General features: G+C 38.2%; 1 protein-coding gene across 40 annotated transcripts in view; it reads left to right on the top strand.

Moving 5' to 3' along the window:
- LOC115492903 (uncharacterized) overlaps window positions 1–24608 on the top strand; it is a 531227-nt gene that overhangs the window by 90399 nt on the left and 416220 nt on the right. For 3 of the 40 annotated variants that reach the window (XM_072923273.1, XM_072923237.1, XM_072923241.1), the window contains exon 1: window positions 838–9060. The exons of 36 other annotated variants lie outside the window; for them this stretch is intronic. The gene's annotated coding sequence lies outside the window, so the exon portion shown is untranslated. One more of the 40 variants, XM_072923261.1, reaches the window with a different exon arrangement.

The following is a 24608-nucleotide window of genomic DNA, read 5'->3' as shown; positions in this document are numbered from 1 at the left end:
ACCTAAACAACAATTGTTGTCTTCTGTGAAAGGGACAGAGATGTAACTTCTCTTTAAAGACTCAAATAGTTCAGTGTTAAGAGAACCAAAGAAAAATTAAGTTTTTTCACTCAATGGAAAATAGGTAGAGTTATAACTAGTATTTTGGTTAAGAAATTATATATACATTTTTGAAAAATATTTTTTAATAGTAAGAAAAGTTACAGGGAGAACTCATGTGGTGATGTACTCTCTGGAAGAGGGAACTAGCCAATGAGAAAGATCTCCAATACCAGTGATTATGAATTTTTACTCTCTTCTGGAAGAGTCTGCAGTCTTATTTTTGACTGCTAGATAGTTTGTTCTAGTTCAATTTCCTGGGTGAATAGACCAAGCAATATAGCTTTGAACTTTCAGATTTTTGTATGGACCCCATACCATCTCTCAAAAAGCATGTTAATCCTAGGGAGGACCAAAAGAATCCACTAATATATGCACACTGCCAAAATAAATGATGTCCAGATTCCTGAGCTAATCTTTGCCTTTGATCACATGTATCAGAAAATTTCTTTGCCAAAGTAGTGATGAAAAGATTTCTGATCATTCTGAAGTATCAGCTGCAAATAATCTGGACTTTTTGATTTTTGAGATAAATCAGGAAATGTGGAGTACTTTCTTCCCTTTTCAATCCCTAGGAGTCTCCATAGAAAGTTTTATATTGAAGCAATTCAGAGAGTAGCAGTAGCCATTCCTTTTCTGTCATTATTGCCTTACATGTGAAATTGTGTGACATTTCTGTCAGTGTGTGGATATCTGACTGTTGTTACCTCTGGAGGTAATGGCAGAAGGAGATTCTTATGGTTCTTCTTTATTGGCTATGTTTGTTTCTTTTTTTTCTTTTTTCTCATTCTAGCTAAAAGTTCACAACTCACAGTATTTCTGTGCTCACAGAAATTAACATGAAAGCATAGTGATGACACATGGTCGTGTCTGTCTTGAGGTGCATTTCCAGCATGGAACTTGGTCTATTTTTTCTACATTTTACACAAAAGACATTTTTTTACATTTTTACACATCAAATAACACTGTTTTCTGCTTTGGTCATTGCTATTTTGCTGTGATGATTTCCCTACTTACTTTTTTGCTTTATGAAACATTCCTGCTTTTTGCACTGTTCATTCACTTTGTATTTCCATATGTATTTATGGTTGTGTATTTTAACTGATTTATGGTGGATTTTTTCCATACTGTAGGACATCCCTTTACATTTTTAACACATATGAAGGCTTTGGTGCAATTTTGCAGAAATCACTGAAACTTGATCTTTGAATCTGTGTCACACCCTTACTGAGGAGGGGCCTTTTTTTTTTTTCCTTTTATTTTTAGGTCATTGCAAGTTTGGCTTTTTAGGGAAAACACAGCCTATTTTTTTACAGAACACCTTGTTTACCCTGAATAGCACTTTCTTGTTTCAGGACTTTCTGATGTATACAGCCACATGTGAGAACAAAACTGAGAGGTTTTACTGGTTATTGCATAAAACCTATTTGATAACAAGTCCATATTATATACTCTAGATTGAGATTTTGAGATCAGAGACTGGGGTACAGAAAGATTAAGTTGTTTCATTGAAGAATAAGACTATAGGTGGATCTCTGCACAAATCTTGAGCGTGTTTCTTACAAGTGTTGGTGATCATGGGCTCATCTACTGGGGTATGAAACGTAGCTACAGGGGGAAAAGTCCAAGTTATTGTTATCCTGGGGAGAAATTACAGTAACAGCTGTCATGGCTGTATTATTTCTTTTTTTAGGATGTTCTGTCTCTTCCGTGCTGTGATCAATGGCATACAGAAATGCAGTAAAGTCTTGAACTAAACCCCCCAAACAATCTCCAGAGCACTTGCAGGCGGCATGGACAGATGGGGAAGGTCCTTGCCTGCCCACACAACTTCCAAGTAGCCCCTGCACCTTATCTCTTTGCTGTGGGGGGTGTGGAGGCAGCTCCAAGGATGTCAGAGTGCTACCAGGAAGAGGCAGGGTCACCTCAGGAGGGTGGGACAGTGGGAGCAGTTTCCATAGGTGCCACAAGGTACACAAGAGGAGAAAGGCAAGGACTCTCAGCTGGGGCTCGGAACCTTGCCCTGGCCTTGAGGGGAGGAGGACAAAGGCAGAGGAGGACAAGGACACCCCAATGCACATCTGAAGCCCAGCAATGACTTCAGCCATTTCCCAGTTGTTGGAATTTGGGATAACATCTCCAAGCTGGAAAACTGATTTCCCTGTCACAGAGTGTGGATCACCTTTGGATTGCAAATCTGAGTTGATGTTGTCCCAAACTGCTCCCATTGCCAAGCTGTGTGGAGAAGGTGTGCTTTTACGTGCACTGGTACACCACAGTAATGAAAACCTTTAAAAAAGTCAGTAGCAATTAAAATAATTTTAAACTTAATCAGCACTTTATTAGTTAAAACTGGTTTCTTATTATTCTGTACAAGTGTGCTTGATAGATATCAGGTGGATAAAATACATCTGCTTGTGGTGTCTTTGTCCCCTTTTTAGTTTTTTCGTTTAGCTCATGATTTTATTTAATGGAAGAGACACTTCTCACATATTGGCTTGACAATTTACAAGCATTTGTTTGTGCTGAATTAAGCACATTTTTAAACTTTGTGTGTTGCTGCTGACAGTTTGGGGATTGATTTTTATCCCTAGAGAGATGCCTTTTTGTCTTTAAGGCAAATTGAAGTTGACTGCTGGAGCATTCCCTGGTAAGAAAGAGAATCTACTTTAGGGATATTTTTCTACTGAGAATTCATTTTTAACTCAGAAGCTTCAGCAAGGTCATGTTTTTCATGACATTTAAAAAAAAAGTAAAAAAGCTCACAGACAAAGAAGTAGCATCAACCTCAGAGAAAATATATCGGAGCAAGTATTACCAAGCTTTTCCCCATTGTAGTTCTCAGTCAGGGTGGTGTGCCTGGATATACAGTAGGTAAAAATTCCACTTTTCTTCTGAAAGTAGATGTTAAATGCTGGTGTAGGCAACGGCAGAAAAAGGTTTTACCCATCCATGTGTTTTCATGTATGTTACGAGATTAAATTTTAAAACTTCTGTAGCATTTTTAGGATATTCAAACTTTTTCAAGAACAGATTCATTGCTTGTCCACATTGGCCACATGGGATGGGGTTTGCAGACATGAAAGGATTAATGTAATGAGATATGTGTGAGAATGCAGGATCTCCACCAGACAGGTGCTTTAGGAAGTCTTCATTGATGTCAGGAGGCAGTAACTACCTGCTTCTTTTTAAACAGTAGGGCCTGTGGCTGGACATGTTGGGCTAGACTTACACACTAAATTTGCTCAATCTATATTTCCCCACCCCCAGTCAGCTGCCACTAGCCAGTCAGTTTTTGTACACAAAACTTAGATTGTTGATATATTGACAGGGATTCTTGGAATTCCTTTATGTATCTTTCCCTTCAAGGTCTTTTTTGGCACCAGATTTGTTTTATGGGTCTATTTTTTTACAAATATAAATGCAGCTAAAATAAGTAGTGCCTGTGTATATATCTGTTCTATTCTGTGGCCCAAATAAATAGCACCTCTCACCTGAACAATAAAGCTGACTTAAACTATCCTGGCTGGCAGGCAGGTCTAGTGGGGGCTTTTGTGGTGTTACCTGGCAGGTTACTGGTGAGGTGATGGACAGACCCCATTAAAATCTCATTTAATGCTTGTATCTAGAATGACTGCATTCTCTTTAATCTGTGTTTGTGTTCACTCACACTTCTAAGAACCAAGTGACATAAAAAATAACTAATAATCTTAGTCTTTCAATAAAGTAACAAATAACAAACTCACACCCACTTGTTTTCATTTCTAGGAAATCAAATCAGCTGGAGGAATTTTTTTACCACAGTGCATCTAAACAAGTTGTAAAAACTAATTTCTTCAGAAAACTTTTATCCTGCTGGTTATAAAATCTTCTTAAAGAAGCTGCACACCTGTGTAGTCTTCCTTTAAACCTTCTTTGGGATGTTCTCATTGGATTTTTCACACATTTGAGTCCCATATGTTTGAGTTGTCTCAGTATGTTTTTTGAAAGCCTGGCTATCTAATACTAGAATTTTCATTTGCCTCTTTGATTTTTTTTCCCTTTCTCAGATTCCTCCTGCAATATTTGTGGCATTCACTCTTAGTAGTGACTGGACAAAGACATTTTGCAAAGTCCAAGAAACAAAACTTACAATATTCTCTGCACTATAAAGAAAATACCAGTACCTTCAAACAAGTGCCTTGTATCAACAGCAGAAAGCATTTGGTCATGTTCTCACTTTATTAATTAACTGCTAAATTTTGCTCTGATTAATTTTGGAATTTGGATCCTTTTAGAAATTAAGTTATCTTTAAATCAGAACATAATATTTATTAACATCAGGAAATTCCAAGTAATTCTTCTGTCCTTCTTTCTCCTATTTTTTATTGGTGCTAGATGTTGATTTTTGTGAACTGTACCTTTTCTACCCTAATCAATCTTATTTCTCTTTTGTCCTTTAGCCTGAAGACTTTTGGTGTTTAGAATTAACTTTGTTCTCAATCCTTTTCCATTTTGTGCATGATTATGCAGCTAATTAGAGGTAATTGTTTCCTTGTTCCTACAGCATCAGCCAAGCAAGCAGATCTCAGCTACCTCTGAGGGTTACAAGGAACCTCCATCCTAGAAAAAGTGCAGCAAAGACTTTGGTAATTTGGTATTTCTCTTTGGCATGTTCATTGTTCTGTACCTGTAACAAACATGCCTTAGATGGTTTTCACCTGCTGCAATAAGCTGTGGGAGATAATGGAAACCTGGCTATCCTGAGCCAAGGACTGGCAGCATGAATATCACTGTCACAAATGTTTTTGATCAAGATTATTATTTTTAATCAAAGCTTTAACATTTATTTGCTTTTTTATCAGGTTCTCTCTTGGGTTTTATTTGTAATTAAGAATAAACGCATAAGAATAAATGCAACTTTTTCAAACTTCCGAATTCCAGGAATGAATTCTTATCTGTTATCTGGGGCTCAGAAGAGGTATTTAAATGGGTCTAATCATGGCAAAATGCAAATTGTCATTAATTAAGTTTGTAATTGTGTAGCAGGAATGACAATAATTTACAGGAGCAGGGGTAGGAGAAGACCTTTAAGTCTTGCAGTGCATGGCAAATGAGATGCACAGCCTGCATGATCACCAGGAGCTGCATGGCTAATCCAGCAGCCTCGGTGCTGGGGAAAATGTACCCTGGGATGTCAGGTGTTAAGGGGAAGAATGGGCCTCTCACGTTCTTTGCACTTACAAGCCGGCTGTAACCTTTTGACTCTCTCTCTCTTTCTCTTCTTGAGTTTTGTTTCCTGAAAGGAAAAGGGGGTGGGGGAATGCAGGGGAAGAAGGCTTAAAGAGTGAAGGATCTGTTTCAAAGTACTGTAGTGTATTTGCAAGCTTTTTTTTTTTTTTTTTTTTAGTGGAATGAATTTTCTTTTATTTTATTTCTTAAAGGAGCAGTTGCTTTTAATGTAGAGTGTTTAGACCTTGACTTAAGATATGAATGTCTGCTGAGTATCACTATCAACACTATAAACTTTACACATGTGATTCTGCCACAAGTGTTTTGCACATAGTTTGTTTATCTTCATAACTAAAATTAATTTAATCTCATTTAAGAGGATAACAGAGGAAGGAGAGCTAGGTCTGTGAATTAATGTTGCTTTTCCTATTGACCAGTGTAGAAAAAAAACTCCCAAATACCAAGAAATCTCTTTTATTCTCAAAGGATCCCTTAATGTAGCATGATTGTATATTGATCACATTGAACTTGGGTGTAATCCAGGTCTGTAGATCTGCACATGCAGAGAAAAGCTTGTAAAATTCTTGCACATTTAATCTCCTTGGTGACTCTGAGTTTAGTAAGTGTGAAAATACCTTGATGCGAGGAGCTGAGCATTTACTTAGTCTACAAGAAAATGCAACAAATAAGGGGGGAGAAAAGGTGACTTGTATATCCCGCCAAATTCAATCACTTTTGAGGAAAAGGGAAAATGTGGAAAAATACATGAAAACTTCTATTACCCTTTTCTGAAACATTGTGTTCTGGGCTGATCTAAAGGTGGTGTTTACTTCCATTAATTAAAAGGAATCTTGCTCATAGCACTACACCCTGAGAATGCTAAAGGAGTTTTGTATATTCTTGGTTGCCTTCTTTGGTATGAGCATCTTGTTCCATCTTCAAACTTTGTGTCTTTCTTTGTTAGAGATAATTTTGAAATGGCTCACATTACCTTTGCGTGGCTGAAATGTGGCAGCAATGGAGTGGAGCCAATGGAGTGGTAATTTTGCAGCCAGCAATCAGGAAACGGAAGAGTCCTTAGCCAGGGGACTCAAGAGTGCCAGGAGGAACCATTATTCTATTATTATTTCTAGTGTGGAAGCATTGTTTTAAGTTACATCAAAAACATCCTTTACATTTCTTTGTTATTTGTGTTGTAAATTTTCCATATCGACTTTTCCAAAGGAAAGGTGTAAACGTATATTGAAGTGGGCTGCTTGGGATTCATCTTGCTTTGGAAATTGTGGGTTAAAGGGAAACCTAGAATCAATGGTAATTCCTCTGCTTCAGCCTGAAAGTTTACAGAGACTGGCCAAAGATGGAATGAGTTCTCCTTTTCTTAACACTTGCTGAGAACAACACTCTAGACAGCCTCTCTCTTCACAGGCACAGTCCTCCCATTTTTTTCTGCTATTAGGGAGTCCAGCCTTTTGAGTTTTAAACACCTAATGCTGTAAGTTTTCCATGAGCCTTACACTTAGAGGGCTAAAGGAGAAAGAACAAAGCCTATATTGTTATTTATGTATAAGGACTTGTTTTTTATCTCCTGGAGATTGCACAGATTTCAGAAGATTTGATGTAGATAGTTTTCTTGTTTTCAGTTAGTGAGAAGTCCAGTGTCAGTAAATATTTTATATTCTATCCTGCTTTAATTCCACTATGCAGAGCATGTGTTGGGAATCAGTATTGAAGGGATTTGCATACATAAGATTATTATCATGATCCATTTTTTATTGATAGACTTTGAGGAGGTGAAGGCTTTACAACTGCAAGACAAAGGCAATTTGATATAAATGCAGAAATTGAAGTGATGCCTCCCAAATAATTTAGGCCATTTGAAACACAAATGGGAACAAAACCAAAATAACCTAAATTCCAATCCAGTGTCTTAATCCTGAACTCATTTTTTTCTTTCAAAATTAAAGTTTTCATGATTATTATTTCTACTGCCAGGGCTTTCCAAGGGTATAAAATGTGACCTAATTTATTAAATGCTGTCTTACGTGCAAGACAGAAGTAAAATCCTTACCCCAGGGCACTTAGTGGCCCTGATCCTGCAATCTGATCTCTTGAATGAATGTCTGAACTAACACGGGCTCTGCTGCCTGTTCTGAGAGTTGGGATTTTAACAGGGGAGGGACATGAAGATTGTAGGTTGTCTACAACACCCTCCGTCAACTTCTCTACATGACCACTACTTTCCTACATGGTTATGTCTTTCCCTGAGACCTCTATGAGCTTTTGTGTAGCTATTTCTCCATTACCTTCAGTAGATGGTGAAGTTTGGGCTAAAATATTTTTTTTCTTCTGTGTATAAGCCTTGATCTATGGCACTACTTAAAGATGCTTTGCGATGCACCTGGAGATTAAAGTGCATCGCCCCTGCAGTGCATTGATCTCGCCTGGCCCAGAAAGGGGTTGTCATAGATCTGCTTTTCAAATCAGGACTCCCTCATGGGTTTTTCCAAGGCATCATCTCCATGTCATTGGGTTGGCAGGATATGAAGCTGAGGGTCTTTTTGAAGTTTTCCTTCACACCAAGGGGTGTAACCTTGCTGTGTGGGAATCATGGCAAGTTACACCCTCTCTTCCCTGTGTGTTCAGGGTAGGATAACTTCATGTAGTGTTCAAATATTCTTTTCTATACTTTTCTAACAGTAAATTGTTCAATTTGTTATGTTGGAGTATTAAAATGTGGAATGGAATATGAATGCTGAGAACTAGTTTCTTGCAAAGGATTGAAACACAGAGGATGAACTTTAATTAAATAGTCCTATAAATATCTATGCCTTTGCAGCTACACACAATAGTCTTATTTTAAAAAAACATGATCATGTGCTTCATCAAATATCACTCAGACCAGTATTATTTAGTCTTTGCATAATCATAAAACAAATACCACTTTAAAGTATGCTTATGCATCTCACATTTCTTTTCTTTTTTTTCTTTTGAGTATAAAAAAAATTAGTTTCCTGCATCAAGTGACTCATTATTGGAAAAGAAAAGCAACATTTCTTTACATAAAACTCTTCTTCCTTCAAAACTGGTACAGGGAAAGTATTTTCCAGCTTTCGGAGTTTATTTGATTTTGAACACTTTTGGTTATGTAAGTTTTAATAAGTAGCTTTGGTGTACCCCTAAAGGCACACCCCACACACTTATGTTGTGTGACCTAGGGTCACAAGTAATGGCTGCAAGCTAATTGATTGAGAAAGGCTTGTCTGACTGGGCCCCTTTGAGTCCTCCCTTTACATTCCTAAATTTCTGTAAAGGAGGCACTGGCAGCTTTGCCTGGTGAGAGGAGGGGTTGGGGGAAAGGGAGGAAGTTTCTCAGTTTCTGATTATGCGCAGAGTTTCCTTGTACTGAGCTTATGTTCTCCACCCACTACTTAGTAAGAACTCCTTAACAACTTAAAGCTTTATCCCTGTGAGTACCAGAAAAGTGATCTGAGTATTTATTGAGCAGGAAGAACAAACTGCTTGCTCCAGGCAGGGAGAAAGCTTATGGAAATGATATTAGACCTTCAGCAAAGTGCACAGCTGCATCATACAGAAGCTGAGACTCAAACTGACAGGCAAATAAGCCAGATCACGGAAGGGGCCTCTGTGTGGCAGCTCTGAGCTACCAAGTGTTGGACAACTAGGCAAAAAGTGCAATGGAACAGGGCAGAAAATAACACACTAACTTCAGGCAACTGTTGCTCATTCATGGTGAGTCCAGATTTGAAATGTTGTTTGAAATGTAGCTTTTTTTTTTGTTGTCTCTAAAAACCCTTCCGTTTTACCGCAGCGATCCTTCTGCAGAGCTCATTGTGTTCCAGATGATTTCTCCGGATGTGCACTTCAGTTCTGAACGATACAGAAATGCACAGGGATAGCCCTTTCCTTGCTGCTTGCTCTCTCATGCTTTTCTTGCTTCAGGAGACAGGTTCTGTTTCTAAAAGCACACTGCATGGCTTCTGATTTGGAAAGAAATAGTTTTGCAGCCAGCACTTGGTGTGCAGCTGCATGGAGGTGAATGAGTGAACATAATTTCTGAGCAGTTTTCTGCAGTTTGAGCTTTGTGGCACCTTTCCATTGCTCCTTATTTCGCTGCCTTATCTTGAGAATGTATGGCACGGTCACTATGAAAAGAGCTTTGTGTTTGAATTCCTGGTGAGCCGAAGGGTCAGGGCCTATGAGTTATCTGCCTGCCAGCAAGACTCATTGCCGTGTCCCTTTATTTTTCAAGCTGAAATAGAAAAAACATGTGTCCTCATCCCTTTTTTATAAATCTATTTTGAATTCAGGTTTTACATGTTGTTTGTGTATGCTTTGTTCTTTTGACAAACTCGGGCTTTGGGAGGAGGCCAGTTTTATTCTATCCATATTTATTTTATTTATTCAAGCTTTCCTGCAGCTTTTCTGAATTCCTTTGTTGTGATGCATGTAATTTTTTCTTAAAACAATGTTCTGAGATTCTGATTTCTGCTGAGAGGAAAAGGATTTATGCTATGATACATATTTCCAAAATTACCAGAGAACTATCTAAATTTTAGGTAAGTTGCACAATTTTACAGAAGAAAAAGCTTTTATAACATTTTACTTGCTTAAGGAGGGAAACACAACACTTGTGGATAAGTTCTTGTGCAGATTGTGTTAGATACACCAGTCATCTAGTGTTGTGGTAATAAATATGATCTGAGCTATAATGGTATTTCAGTTAGGAGTTTGAAAAAGCTGCTTCATTAGCACAGCAACAGAGTTAAACATTGCATGTTGACAGTATTGTTAGAAATATGTTTTTGAAAACTGCTGAGTGGATGAAATTTGGAGTAATAAATCATCAAGGCATGTAAAAGTTACTCTCTATGTGAAGTTTTAAGATATCTGTAATTTAGAGGAGAGTCTGGTTTTCCTTCAGCAGAAGTGTGACTCTGTATAAAATTATTTTCATCATATAATTCAGGTGCAAGAAAAATCTTAAAATTAGGTAGCAGTTATTTGGGGGTAAATGGAAAATCCCCATTTGACAGGATATTTCTAATAGGCAATGTAAGAAGTTGGTCAGATGAACTCTGCACAGAGGGTATGTTACTACTTGTTTCTTGACCTGTCTTTCTGTTTTTATGCTCACCTAACAATTAGCAGAATGCTTGGTTAAAAAAAAAGATGATGTTTCAGATCTGTGTTGATCTGGTGTTACAGTCCCATTCAGGTGCAGAAGTTCATGTTCTGCACCATTGTGTCCTTTCTTATTTGCCAGTTTGAGACACTGAGTTCACCCATCAACTTTGAAAATGGTTTTAATAGAAAAGGGGGGTTGTGCCAGAGAAATGCTAAGAAATGCAGATTTGAATGCAATGTGCTCTAAGTGGACCTCACAATTTGTGTTTTCTTATTTTGAAATTTCTGTATATTTTGACTTGGGCTAAGCATTTCTTTCCACAAGAAAATCTTTGACTTGTGCTCCTAGTTCAGTTAAGGGTGTTCTTTTCTTTTAAGAGTTTCAGACTTGCTCTGAGGGAAAGAAATACATTCTCTTTGGTAGCATAAATATACAATTTCCTTATTGGCTATGTTGTGAGGGAGGAATACCTGCTGAAGTGATCTTTACACCTTTACACAAAAGAAACTTGGAGGGGATGGTGTCATCCCAGCTTTGGAGACCTGGAGACCCCCTCCTGGTGGTCCTGAGCCCTTGGGAGCAGGGAAAGGTGGGTGCTCACACAGGGCCACCTCCCCCAAAGGCACACGAGCACAGGATCCATCCTTGCTGTGCTCTGGGGTTTCCACTGGCAAAATAATGCACCAGTGGTGTTGTGACACCAGACTGGAGGATTATGAACCATTTCTTCACACTCTGATGATCAGCCTGATGAAGGGGAAAAGGTTTAATGAGGAAGAGAAGAATTTACTGGGGATTCTATGCCTATATCTATTATTAAAAGCAGAATATCTGCTCACAGTAGTTGTGTTCTGTGATTCAAGGAAAGCCAGCATTAATGATGATTAAATGTGATATTCTCACTGGCTGTCTGAGGACTGGCACAACTTAATGTGACTGGCAGGAAGCTAAAACATCAATATCTCCAAATACTATTATTCTCTCTTAGAGAAAGCCAAAGAACCATGAGCTCAGACTAAAATAATTATACAATGTTTTTTTAGTTCTCTCTGACACCAGTCAGTGAAAAAAAATGTGTTTTGAAAAGGTCAAAATGTTTGAAAGGTTTGTATTTTACATTATTAATGTTTTTCAATGAGTTAATAGATTTGTTTTGTGAATTACATAGAAAGTGATTTTGGAGGTTCACTTTTAGGTTCTGTATGGAAGAAGGAAACTCTTTATTTACTAGATCTGTTCCTTTTTATTAGTATCAGTATAATAACAGAAACACCTATCTTTAGAGTCACAATAGAAATCATGGAAATTCAAGACTAATTGTTGATTTTTCTTTCAAAGAGAGGAACTAGTTTGTCATGACAAGATGATTTCTATAACAATAGATGAAGGAAAGGTATAAGAGAATTTTAGTATAGGCAGGTATAAGAGAATTTTAGTATTCATGAAATGTGTTGTTAGGATGAATTTTGAAAAACCCTTCAAGTTAATTGCTAGTAATTTTGAATGATTTTTTAAAAAGAATTTTTAAAAAAACAAATACAAAAATTTATTTCACCTTCTCAGCTGCAACTCATGATCACATTGGAAGGTGATCTTTGGAATACCGGAATTAACTTTCAGTTTGCTTTTACATTCCAACAACTTATTCAAGCTATCACTGAAGACTATCCCAGAAAGAGATGATTAAGGGGAAAGAAAAAGAGATAAAAGGAGAAGTATTTCACCTGTGAAGTGATTTAAGACTTGTAAAAGCAAATGATCAGAGAGAAGAAGCAGAAGTGAGGATAAGAGCAATAATACTAGAGCAGAACTTAAAAAACAAACCAGAGGAGACCTAAAAGTAGAAGGAGCATGGCATGAGAGAGGAAACTCACCCTGTCTAAAATGATTTGAGATGAGCCTTGGGAATTTTGCTGTCTTTCTCTGGGTTTGTTCAGCAGGATGTTCACTACTGGCAGCCAGTTTTATAACTGAAGTTCTAAATTTCACCCAAGAAAGTAGGCTGTTCCTTTCAAAATTATGATCACAGCATTTCAGAGAGGGATGTGAGATGGAGCTTCTCTTTTCCACCTAATGTCCTCTTATATTTCTTTATATTTTTATATACTTTTCTCTGTCTAGCAGTTCTGGTAGAGGTGAGGATGATGGTTACATGTTATGACTGTTTTTTGAGCACAGGTTAAGTTTTTGGGTTTTTTTTCCAACTCCTACAAGACCCCTGCAACTTTTCAAACATTCTTGTCCTTTGGAAAGACTTTTGGCAATTCTGATTCTTAGCTCTGGGTGAGACAGGTGAGAAAATTCAGTGGACTTTGCCTCTTCTCTGACCAAGCCATCCACTTTAAATTCTTTTTATCACCCATGGATTTATTTGGGACTCTGTCAAAGGTCCTATTGATTTTGGTAGGGATTGGATGAGGCCAGCAGGGAGGTTCAAAACTGTGTTCATGATGATTTTCAGTGTATGAATGTGGTACCATAATGGTTTAAAATTCCTCAATAGTCTACTGGAAACAATACCAAAGTCCACAACCACAGAAACACATATAGTGCCATCTCCAGTTTCTGAAATACCTGCCTCTCTGTTACAGAAATGTTTGGTGATTCAAGCAATTACTAGATGAACTTTCCAATTCTGACATTACTTTTAAAACCCCAAGACTGTGGTAGTATTAATTATGTAACCTCAGTTTATTCAGCAACATGATAAAGGTAGGTAGCAAATACAGCTTCAAAAAGTACTGCAAAAAACACACTCTTCTCCCTCTTTTAGGCCATTTTGAGTGAAAATATTCCATTTGTATCATCAACTGTCCACTGCTCTTAACCCAAAAGGTGTTCCATGGGCCATAAATTTACTGTGAAAGACCTGCAATTGGTCCAGTTCTGAACAGTGCACACTGAATTGTGTTAAACGATAAAGGGAAAGATAAATTAAAGAGAAGGCCCCATTAAAGAGAAGTACATGTCCCATTATTGTTGGGAATTTTCATTATTTCCAAAAAGCAGCAGCAGCTGAAAACATCCTCCTAAGAATAGTCCTTGGTGGCAGAGCTGGTTGGAGGTATCCCAGTGCTCTCTCACTGCTTCTTCTCCCCCCCACTTCTCTGCTGACCAAAACTGTGTATGTTGGTATGGCCAGGCTGATGGAAGTACCTTCAAAGTGCCTTTTAAGTTGTCATGACTTTGCAGTCCCTCTGACTCGAGGATCAATGTCCTCTGAAAATACTGCCTGTGGTTTTGGTCTGTGTTTTAGAAGTTGTTCATGATTGTGGCCCGCTTGTCACTGAGAATCTGTTATTTTGGTCTGTGTATAATAAATTCCTGAAATATAAATCCGTGCCCTTAGTTGGGGAAAGTAAGTTATAACATATAAACTATGAAAATGGAAGAGACAGTGATTGGCACAGAAATTTATTCAAAAAGCATACAAAACGTGACACAGCAGCACGACAGGATTAGCCTGTGTTAGAAATACCTTTGAATTGTGTGGAAACCAGAATGCACTTTCTATGAGCCCCATAAAGCTTCTTTCATGCTCTGGCTGAACATTCACAAGGAAGGTTTTTTTCCAGAAGTATCCATTGTAGGTCCAGCCACCTTTCCACTGACATCAATAAGAATTATACCACTCTTAGGAAAAAAATGTAAAAACTGATAGTTCATGCTATAGAGAAGAAGTATTCCTCAAATTCTTTCCTTTGTGGTTTGTTTTACCTCTTCATTTATTATCTATTGCCAGTGTCTGGAAGAATACCAAGAAATTTGTCAGGAACTGGTAACTTAATCATGTTTTAAGATCTATAAGGCCATTTGGTTTCTATCACTTTGCTTGTCCTTTAACTGTCTTTTTTGGCCTGAAATTTTCCATTGTGTAGTCCAAAACCACAGGTGATTCTCTTGTTTGTTTGTTTTCTTTTTCTTTTTTTTTTTTTTTTATGTTAAAGGAAGTATGTGGAAATTATTTTAAGCAGCAGAAGTAGGAATGCATTATATTTTTCCTTCTAAAAATGAAGTAAACAAAACAAACTCAACAAAAGTCTTTGAAAAACAGCCTTTGGAACAATGTGATCAACAGGTGTTTTGTAGACTATTTTTAAAGGGCTTGACATAAAAAGAGATCTAAATTGCTATATATTGAAGATAGATTGAAGCTACTTATTACACATGTTTTGGCAATAGATATCAAGGTAGGCACTGATTCTTTTTATTTGCTACTGGGATCTTAAGACAAGCTGGGCATTGCATATGGATGACACTGAGCCTCCTGTCCTTAGAGACCACAATGCTGCAGGAACTTGGCATGAGCTTGTAGCCAGAGCTGACTTAGCTGGATGCTGGGAAGTAAAAACACAGGAAGCAAGATTGCCATCTTGGAACATCTCCCATGGGCAATGAATGACTTTCCATCTTCTTCTTCTTGGAGCCTTCCTAGATTGCAGTTTCAGCAGCACCAAGCAGTGTTAAAAATATGTTGGGGATTTTTCCCCCTGTTTATCTCCTGCACTATACATGTAATTGCAATAACTCAACAACTTCTGCATCTCTGCTGACATTACCACCAAGTGATTCACCACAGTGCTGTGAACTGGGGGGTGCAATTTGAAAGAGAAGAAATTTAGGTTATATTAAAAAAAAAAAAAAATCTTTACAATCTGCCCCAGGAGGTGCCAGCCGTGGTAGATCCCAGCCTTTGAAGTGTTCAAGGCCAGGTTGGATAAGGCCTTGAGCAGCCTGGTCTGGTGGGAGGTGGTCCTTGCCATGGGTTGGGACTGGAGGATCTTTCAGGTCCCTTCATGGTTCCCTGATTCTATAACTCCTTGTTAGACATAGCTCAGCTAATTGCTCCTGTTTACTCTCTGGCAGGACAGGTAGAATAGAAAATTCTATAAACATTCTATAAATTCTATAAACATCTGCAGCAATACTTATTTATGATTATTTATATATTAGGGAACGGCATGTTTGTGACATAAAATCTTGACTTCATTCCATCTATTCCATCTTTTATTTTATATCATCGAGCATTCAGTCTTGTCAAATTTTTATTAGTATCATGCTTTATTTCCTGTATTGACTCCACCACTCTTTCACATGAAATTTGGCCAAAACTGCTCCTCTCCAAAGCATGCCCATAAGGAAAAAACTCGAAAAAGATGATGAGCAAAAGCAATGCATGACAGTATTCAGTCACTGGACACGGACTCTGAAAGGGAAAACATTACAGCAATTTTCTTGACCTGGCCAAACTGAAACATCAGAAACTTTGGATGAAAGTTCAACTCTATTATCTACATTGTGCTACATATGTACAGTTGCACATCCAACTGATTTTTAGGTGGAGGAATTTGTTCTTAAGACAGTCCTGTTACAAACTGATGGAAAGAAGTTCCAAGTTCAGACATTGGCATGGCTGAACACCTTCATTTCAGTTTAAATATTTGAAAAGGTAACTATTTTATAGGGATTTAGTTACAGAAACATAGTACACAGTGGCATTGCCTCTATCTCTGGCATTCTGGGTTTATTTTGAGTTCACCACAGCATCAAGTCCTAAAAGTTTCAATCTGCCTCTGGATATAGAAATCTCAAGGTGTCATCTAACTTCTTTGTACCTTTGGACAAATCACGTAAGACATGTAATTTCTTACTGCTAAAATATTTATAGTATTTCTATTTATTTTATAAATGAATGTGTTCCTTTCTAGCTACAAGTACATTAACTATCCATCTAGAAGAGGTTTTTTTGTTTGTTTGTTTTTTAACACAGGTCAATTTACCTGTGCTTTCTGAGTAGTTTTTTTTACAACTGGTTGGATGGATTTGTAGGTGATCTTTGGTATATCTAAAGTCAGGAAGTGAGAGTCCTGTAGGTTAAAGTGCTAATTAAGGTGCACATCACACTTGAAAGTAAAATGCTGTATTCCTCCTGTATTTGAATCAGGGTCTCTCATCTCAGTTCTTAAAATATATTTAAAATCCTAATCTTAGAATATTTAAAAAAGCTCCAAACAACCCAAACTGGATCTCACAGAGCTGGCATATTAGCAACAATATTATTCTTAAATATTTGTAGTTACTCTCCTTTTCTCAGATCTCTACTAAGGTTTGTATGTTCTCCTTTGTCCTTTCCCTCCTTCGTGTGTTTTGAACCCTTTTGTGTCTCTCAGTTAAATCTGAAAGGTGAAATTCTCAATGAATATCATGTTTTATGAAGATCTGTGAGTGTATGGAGGAAAAAACCCACAACTGGTGCCAATTTAGAGGAAGAGGCAGGCAGAACATAGCTGTCATACATTCTGTTTGGCACTGGCTCAGTGGCCAAACAAAATGTGTGCAGTCCCAGACTCATCGCAGTACAGTTTCTCCTGCCAGGTGATAGTGTAATGAGCAATGTGGAGAGATATGGCCATTTGCAGTGAGAAGAAAGAATGTGGAGTTACAGAGCAAAGAGCAGAAATCTGTAGGAAAACAGGTTTCATCCAATCTGGTGCTTACAGGACACCTTGGGTTTGCTCTTGCAGAAGAATAAAGGACTAAATGCCAGAAGATCTTAAAAGGATGTAAATTTCTTTCTCTAGGCAAACAAGAACATCTTGCTTGCTTTTTATTTTTCCTATTTATTGAGCATTTTATTGTGCATGGAAAAATCACATACTATTTCAGTCTTCACAAACTGCACTGAACACATGAGATTCCTACTAATCTTTCATATGAGATGGCCAACTGCAGTTAAATTCTGTATAAACAGTGAAATATGGATGCCGAGGTATGAAATATGGTAATAAACTTTAAATTGGAGGAAACCTACTTTTTCCAAGTGTGAATTTAGCCAGAACTTTGTTATTTACTTGGCTCTGTTGAAGTCAGCATAAATGTGTTTAGATGAGGATAAAAACTTGATTTTAATGCAGTTCAGTATTTTCTATTTGTTTACATTTAAAATGTCTACATATTCCATTTTACCTTGGGTAAATTGCAAATGGCTTTTGCAAACTTGGGATTAGCCTTTTCTGAAGATGAGAATGTTAATACTGAAAATATTAATGCTTGCCTATTATTTTTACTTAAATAATTTTTAAAAGAGCATTTTATTTCCTAGCCAAACAAGGTTCATCAATGGAAATTAAACTCTACTGCCTTTTATGATACTGTTGATTACATAGGTTTGATTTTCTAAAATGCTGTAGCTTGTGTAAGATAATTATCCTTCTCCTAATGTCATTCAAGATAAGGAAAGACACCAACTCATTTTCTCTTACTATGCTTTTTGTTTTGCATGCTGAATGAGCACCAATGCCAGATGATGATCATCAACAATCACTACTTTATTTATTAGAGAAAAATAGAAACATTCCACATTTGAGGAAGAGTTGTCTGTTTTGACAAATATTCCTGACTGTTTTGGAAAGGTACTACTTCTACATATTCATTTTTCAAGAAGGAGATGTTACCAGTAGCAACAGGAAATCTTAATGATTTGGGTCACTGCAAGCAGAAATCCCTTCAGCAACAGATTTTGGATGGAATTTGCACCTGAATTTAAAAGGTTGCTACTACTTTGAAATGCTGGATAAGAGATTTAGCCACAGTGACCATTCTCCAAATATCTGCCATGCATATAACTTCAGTGCTCAGTCTTTTCCCCTCATCAGGGCTTTTGGAGTTTGAGGGACTTCCTTGGAGCATCTTCCATTCCTGCACCTGGCAAAGCAGAGCATAAAGTCTTCTGTGGCATGTGAAGGTCTTTCCATTGCTCCTTTTTTGGGTATTTCTGAACATCCTTTTTGCTGGATAAACCCTGGCAATTCTCTGAAGGACAGATTCTGTGTACTTGCAACAGCCAATTATTGCTTTTAAGCGAGGAGCTCTTTTCACTTTCAGGGCTCTCCAATTCTGTGTCCTTCAGTAACCAGGGACCAGACCAGTAGTGTGCTTTTCCTTTTAGCAGCATGTTGTGATGTTAGAACTTCCTGAAAAATCATGTGTTTCATATGTTTTTTTATATTTTAATCACATTTTTTAAAGTGCTTCCAGATGTAAGCACATATTTGGTTACAGCTTCTGCACCAATAAACTGGAAAGGCCTGCATCCAACTGCCTTGAAATCCATGTGTGACTTTGTGTGTGACTTCCAAAAGCTCTGGTTTGGGATGTTGGAAGTCAGGGAGTTCAGGCTGCAGGTTTTCTCAGAGGTGCTCAGCCACAGGTACTGCAATACTTACAGTACCTTAGTAATGTGAAAAGTCCCACTGCAAGAGAAAATGCTTTTCTTTCTCCTTCTCCTCCCTCCTCTGTGAATCAGACATCTAGTCATAATTCAGCTGGCTCTTGCCAAAGATAGATGAACACCCCGGTCAAACAGAGAGGCTGTTTATGTGCTTAGGACTCCCATATACCTGTGCAAGGTACACTGATGCACACAGAGTGAGACTAATGTGTTCTGGCCTTACAAAATCCTCATGCTAGTGCACTGTGTGTGCCAATACAGCAGATAAAATGACTTTATTAAATTTCCTTTTTCCTTCTTCATGTCTGTCCATGGCAGCCCTTATCCAGAGGCGTTTGCTCAGTTCCCACCAGGCAGTTCTGCTGGGCACAAGGAATGCCCCTAAGGGAAGCAGGCCACAGGAAAAAGATAAGGTGACTTTCCCACATAATGCAGTAAGTGACAGAAAGTGCATGTGAAGTCGGTGAAGCATGTGCTGGCATTGTAGAAGGCTCAGTCCTACTTGCGCTTCACAAATTTTTTCCTTTCCAAGCAGGAATCATTAGCACGACAAAACACCAGCAGTTCCCTTTTTGCTAATTCCAGTTTTGTGGTAGCTCAAGAAGACCTGTATGGAAAGGTGAAAACATAAAGCAGCTCTATGTAACACCCCTTGAGTGTGGGTGATGAGAGAGAGATAAAGCTGCTTATTTTATCATATAGAACCCTCCTTGAAAATCTCCTGGGCTGTGGGAGAAGAGGCCTTTGAGTGTCCTGAAAAAGAGGAAAGCCATGAGATAGGTACCTAATAGGTTTCTGGAAGAAGTGGAGGCTTTGAGACAGATAAAAGTTCTCAGAACTTCCTATGATGAAAAATTCAAGGACTTAGAAACTTTTCACAAAGATAAAATTGGAATATTTTGTAAAGATTCAGTGAGTGAAGGCTGAGAAAAATGAATCCTTATATATATATATATATATATATATATATATATATATATATATATAATATTCATAGTCAGTAATAAATTGACATAATCTGAAACAGATTGATGCTGAACTCTGCTCAGGTCATGCCATGCAAGGGCATTTGTTGGTAGCTTGAGGGAAATCTTAAAAAAAAGCCCCAAGGTTTGTGTGAGAGATGCACAGAAATGCCCATAATTTTTCTGAATAACTTAAATGTGGTAGGTAAACTCAGTCTTAGTTTCTTGCTGCTTGTGTTTTTAAAAAAAGAATAATTTATTTGATTCACTTGGGATATCTCAAATGTTGATAACCTGGAAAGAACTGTGCCAGTACTTCTGTCATATGGTGGCAGAGAAAAACATGCACAACAGAAACGTATTGTGCAAGGAATCAAGTAACACAGTTTCTATTCAGATCACAGCCCTCTGGGTAGATTATATAGAGAGTAATTTTAGCCTTTTTAGAAGTGTGTTGCTAGAATTTCTCTATAAAGAGCAGAAATAACAGAAGCCTGGTAATTAAACATGCTGAATTAAAAAAAAAAATGGAGCGAAAATATTTATTGCAATAAGATTGAAACACTTAAAATCTTTTCAGCTAGTCTTGCAATAGCCTTTGTGTACCAGTGGCATTTAAATTAAAACCAGTGCCTTTCCCTAAATAGAAAAGTTGGTTTTGATGAAGGCAGAACTTGTGATTAAAACAGCCTCCATTTGAAATCCCTGATTGCATCTATAAAGCAACTCCTTTGAACAGTATCCTGCTGTTGATGACAATGAAGCTAAATATAAGTACAGAAAGTATCTGCAAATGTGCAATATATTATATATATACATATATTTTAATATATATATTTATATACATAGCTGAAGCATTTGGGAAACCTGATGTATTTAATTCAAATGCAGAAATGATACTAGGATCCCTTTCCCCCAAAGCTGGTCTTGTAACAAGGAAGGAGACATTTCTTATTTGAAACTTCATCCTTTTTAAAGGTGATTCATGGTAATACAACAAAGACAAACGTAAACTGGAAGTCTGAATCCATCCCTGATGCTGTCTGCTTGTCTACACAATGCATATTGTATTCAGAGAAAACTATGAAGTCCCTCTGTATGTAGTTTCATGCAGTTGTACTTGATGGCAAAATCTATAAAAGATGTTGGTTTTGGATTTTTTAAATTATTCTTATTTTTTCTATATTTATATAGAAATATATACCTACAACCATATCTTATTGTGTATCCATATAGAACATGAATTGTAGCCCAGTGTAGATGTCTTTGATAGAAATACACAGACTATAGATATGCATAGATATATATAAATAAAAGCAAGAGATCATCTCAAAAAGATCCTCTCAAAATGTCATCTGGTTTCTTTGGTCTTTGCTAGCTGAAGGTAGCTGAGCACATGCTAAATGGAGCAGAAATGAGAGACCAGAAAATGGCAATTGTCAATTTAATCAACACCTAGACCACAGTGTAAATATCTGTTGATGTTTGTAGTGTCAGATGAGGGGGAAAGGTTTAGTTCTGCTTCTGCTTTGCAATATTTTAGCAATGCTTGTAGGCATAAACCTAACCTAAAACAGCAATTAAAGAGGGTTTATGAGTGCTGTGCATTACTGGAGTAATGCAACAGATCAACATGCCAATGGAAGCAGCCTGTTGTTTTGCCATTTTTGAAAAAAACAGACCTGAAAAACATGAAGTAATCTGAGTGCTGTGTCTAAAAGCAACACATTGGATGGTCCTTTCTCTCCCTGTAAATTAAGAAGTTATTTGAGTTAACTAAGTGATTACAGACTGTTTGGCCCATAGCATCGATTTGAATAATCTAGCAGCTGGAGCATGTAGATGGTGGAGACTCGGGATGAGAAGTGGAGAACAGCTGGGAAACGCCTCGGGTGGCAGGGAAAGGAGACAGCAGCTGGAGAATATAAACAGTGACCTGACAGGGAAGTTTTAGATGAGGAGAAAATCTGCAGCTGGGTTTGTGAAGCTTTACCTTGGTGGTGGCTGCTCCTACACAGAGTTTTTCCTCAAGAACTTATTTGGTCACCCTCACATCTTCTCTTCCACCCCTTTTCCACATCTTTACATATGAGTCTCAACTCTGCAGTGTATGCCAAGTTTAGTGTGCTGTAATGTATGCTATTCTTTACCATTCCATTAATTTAAAATGAAATCATAAAACAGAAGAAGGAAAACATTAAGAAGGAAACATAAGAAGGAAAAAGTTATTTTTATTATTCAACTCATCAATATGAAAATCACATCATATTAAGGAGCCAGTATTCCCATGAACAGTACTTTTCAACTGTGACTTCTCATTAGGCTTTTAAGACTGTTTTACAAGGCCTATTGAATCCAGTCTTGGTTTAAATGGGTGAAGGACAGAGAACATGTCATCACCCCTGGGAAGGTGTTCCAGTGATGAAGCGCAACAGGTACCCCATGTACCTGCATCATATATATATATATATATGATCATATATATCTATCTATATATAATCTGATCTTGACTACTGGGACCTAATTGTAGTGTTGTCTTTTACCTGTAAAAAACTCCTGTCACAACTGATATAGACAGTGAGCCATTCAGACATAATTTTTGAGGATAAATGGGACTGTGTTAAAGAGTTTCTTCTGGTCCTTTACTCATGAGGCTCTTTAATGGATTTCTTGAACTGTGCACATCAGACATTGATACAGCCTTCCAACACCAGAAGCTTGAGTGCCAAGAGTAGAGGTAATCCAAGTGCTTCAGTCCTTTTCAGACTTCTTCCCAAGAGGCCTCTGGGGGTGCATTTTTCCCCTCAGCCCTGACAGTGCTTTGGGAGCTCATGTTTGGCGGAGTTGTGTCCACTCGTAGTGCCAAGACTTTTTAAAAAACATTGCCCGCAGCATAAACTCACTCTGCCAAGAAAACCCTACTCTCTTGTTTAATTTGTAGATGTATAAATTGGTTATCAGAGTGAAGGGACATACCCAGAGGCTCACAGAGTCTGGGAGCAGCAATCAGACTCCTAAATATCATATTGTGTCCTTGCCAATGGTAATTTACTTGTTTCTTCCCCTGTACTTTGTGTGACTGAATATTTGCATCTTTCTACTTCATGAGCCAAGGCTGTACATGCTCTTTCTTTTAGGTTTTATCTAGTTTCATCTGGTGAACAGAGTATACTTGAGGGATTGTATTGTGATAATGCTGTTTCTCTAATCATGTTTATTATTCTTACTCTAAAATGTTATCTATGGGGTTAATTATTTCCTGTAGTTGTGTGATTAATAAAATATTCATCTCAAGTACATTATGAAATGCCTTCCATCTTGTTTAAGTTAAGATTAAATTTCCTTCATTGCTATCGAGCCCTGTTCAGGGTGGTGCTCCTTCTCTGCTATCTCTGGAGAGCTGATATCATGCTGGTTTGGAATATTCATCAGCAGCCCAACCCTTTTCCCAGGGATAACTCTGATTATGCCCATTTCAAATGCTTCTCCTTTTAAACATGCATCAAGACATGAATTCTTTCAATAAAAAAGGGCTTGAACCTGAAATCTACTTCCTGGGCTGGCTACAGAGGAGGAAGAGAGAGTGTTCTTGAAATGGATCAATGTTACCAGCATGACACCCTTGCACCAGGGGCAGAAGCTATTGTTTCCCTTTCCAGATGTAAGAAAACCATTCCCTGGTGCTAAGTAGAAGAGAAAGACTTTTTTATTTTTAGGATTACTTTGTGTTTAAAAGCTTCTATTTGAAAGGAGCAAATGTTTTATTGGAAAAAAAAATACTTAATGTCTCAAGGTATCAAATTATATGCTAAAGCAGAAACAAATCCAAAGAAGAACTGAACTAACTTGATGTCAGTATGGTATTCTTAGGAATTTTTTTAACTTTTGTTCACCTTTCTTGAAATGAAGGTGGCCTCTTCTATTATTTTCAGCCATAGTTTTCTCTTGAAGTCCTTCACCAAAGCTGTTGTCTGGTGTGATTATAGGGGTTGCAGCTGTGCTGGGTCCTATCAAGTGGCCAAGCTGTGAGTGTGGCCAGCAGGGAGCTGTGCCAGCATGACCAATGACTCCCTGGTCCTGGCATCTTTAGGTGATGAACTTTAGGTCTCTGGCTGCTGGAGGGGCAGAGTTGTTCCCCATTGTTATGCACTTTCCAGCAGCAGCAGGGTTGAAACATCAGCACAGCTGCTGACTTGTGCTGTGAAGGAGTTGTGGGCATGGAGAGGGAGGGGGAGCTGCTGTGTTGAGGGGAAGCAGGAAAGTCTTCAGCTATGTGAGGTTCATGGGCCACCTTAGAATCATAAAATATGCAGAGTTGAAAGGAATCCATCAGAACCACTGAGTCCAGCTCCTGGCCCTGCACATTACACCATTTGCCTAAGAGTGTTTCCTGAACACTTCTTGAGCTCTGTTGGGTTTAGTACTGTGACCACTGCCCTGGTCACCCTCTGGGACAAGAACATTTTCCTGATATCCAACCTAAAACTCCTCTGACATGATTTCCTGCCATTTCCTTGAGTCCCATCACTGGTCATGAGAGTGAAGAGATCAGTGCCTGCCCCTCTGCTTCTCCTCATGAGGATGATGAAGACTGCCATGCCTGGAGCAGTGTGACATGGGTACTCATCACCCAGGGTTTGGATCATTCCCTCTGGGTTTCCAGTGGTGGCTGGATGGGGACAGCAAAGAGGTGGCAGTGGTGGCTGGATGGGGACAGCAAAGAGGTGGCAGTGCTGTCTTGTAGCTCAGGCACGTTCCCTGCTGGGTCTGGAGGCCCAGCATGGGCCCCCACAGCCCCGTGCCGTGTGTCCACAGGGTTCCAGGCATTGGTGGTGGTCAGGCATCCTCAGCCCTGTGGTCCATCAGGTCTTCAGTGCTGGGGGCCAGCCCAAAAATGCCTTCAGCAGCCTCAGTGGTAGCCAAAGGTGGCCCCAGCATGTGCTGGCTTTGCTTGGCC

This window comes from Taeniopygia guttata, chromosome 1 (assembly GCF_048771995.1).
Source record: "Taeniopygia guttata chromosome 1, bTaeGut7.mat, whole genome shotgun sequence".
Classification (NCBI taxonomy): domain Eukaryota; kingdom Metazoa; phylum Chordata; class Aves; order Passeriformes; family Estrildidae; genus Taeniopygia; species Taeniopygia guttata.
This window is presented reverse-complemented; position numbering and strand designations above follow the sequence as displayed.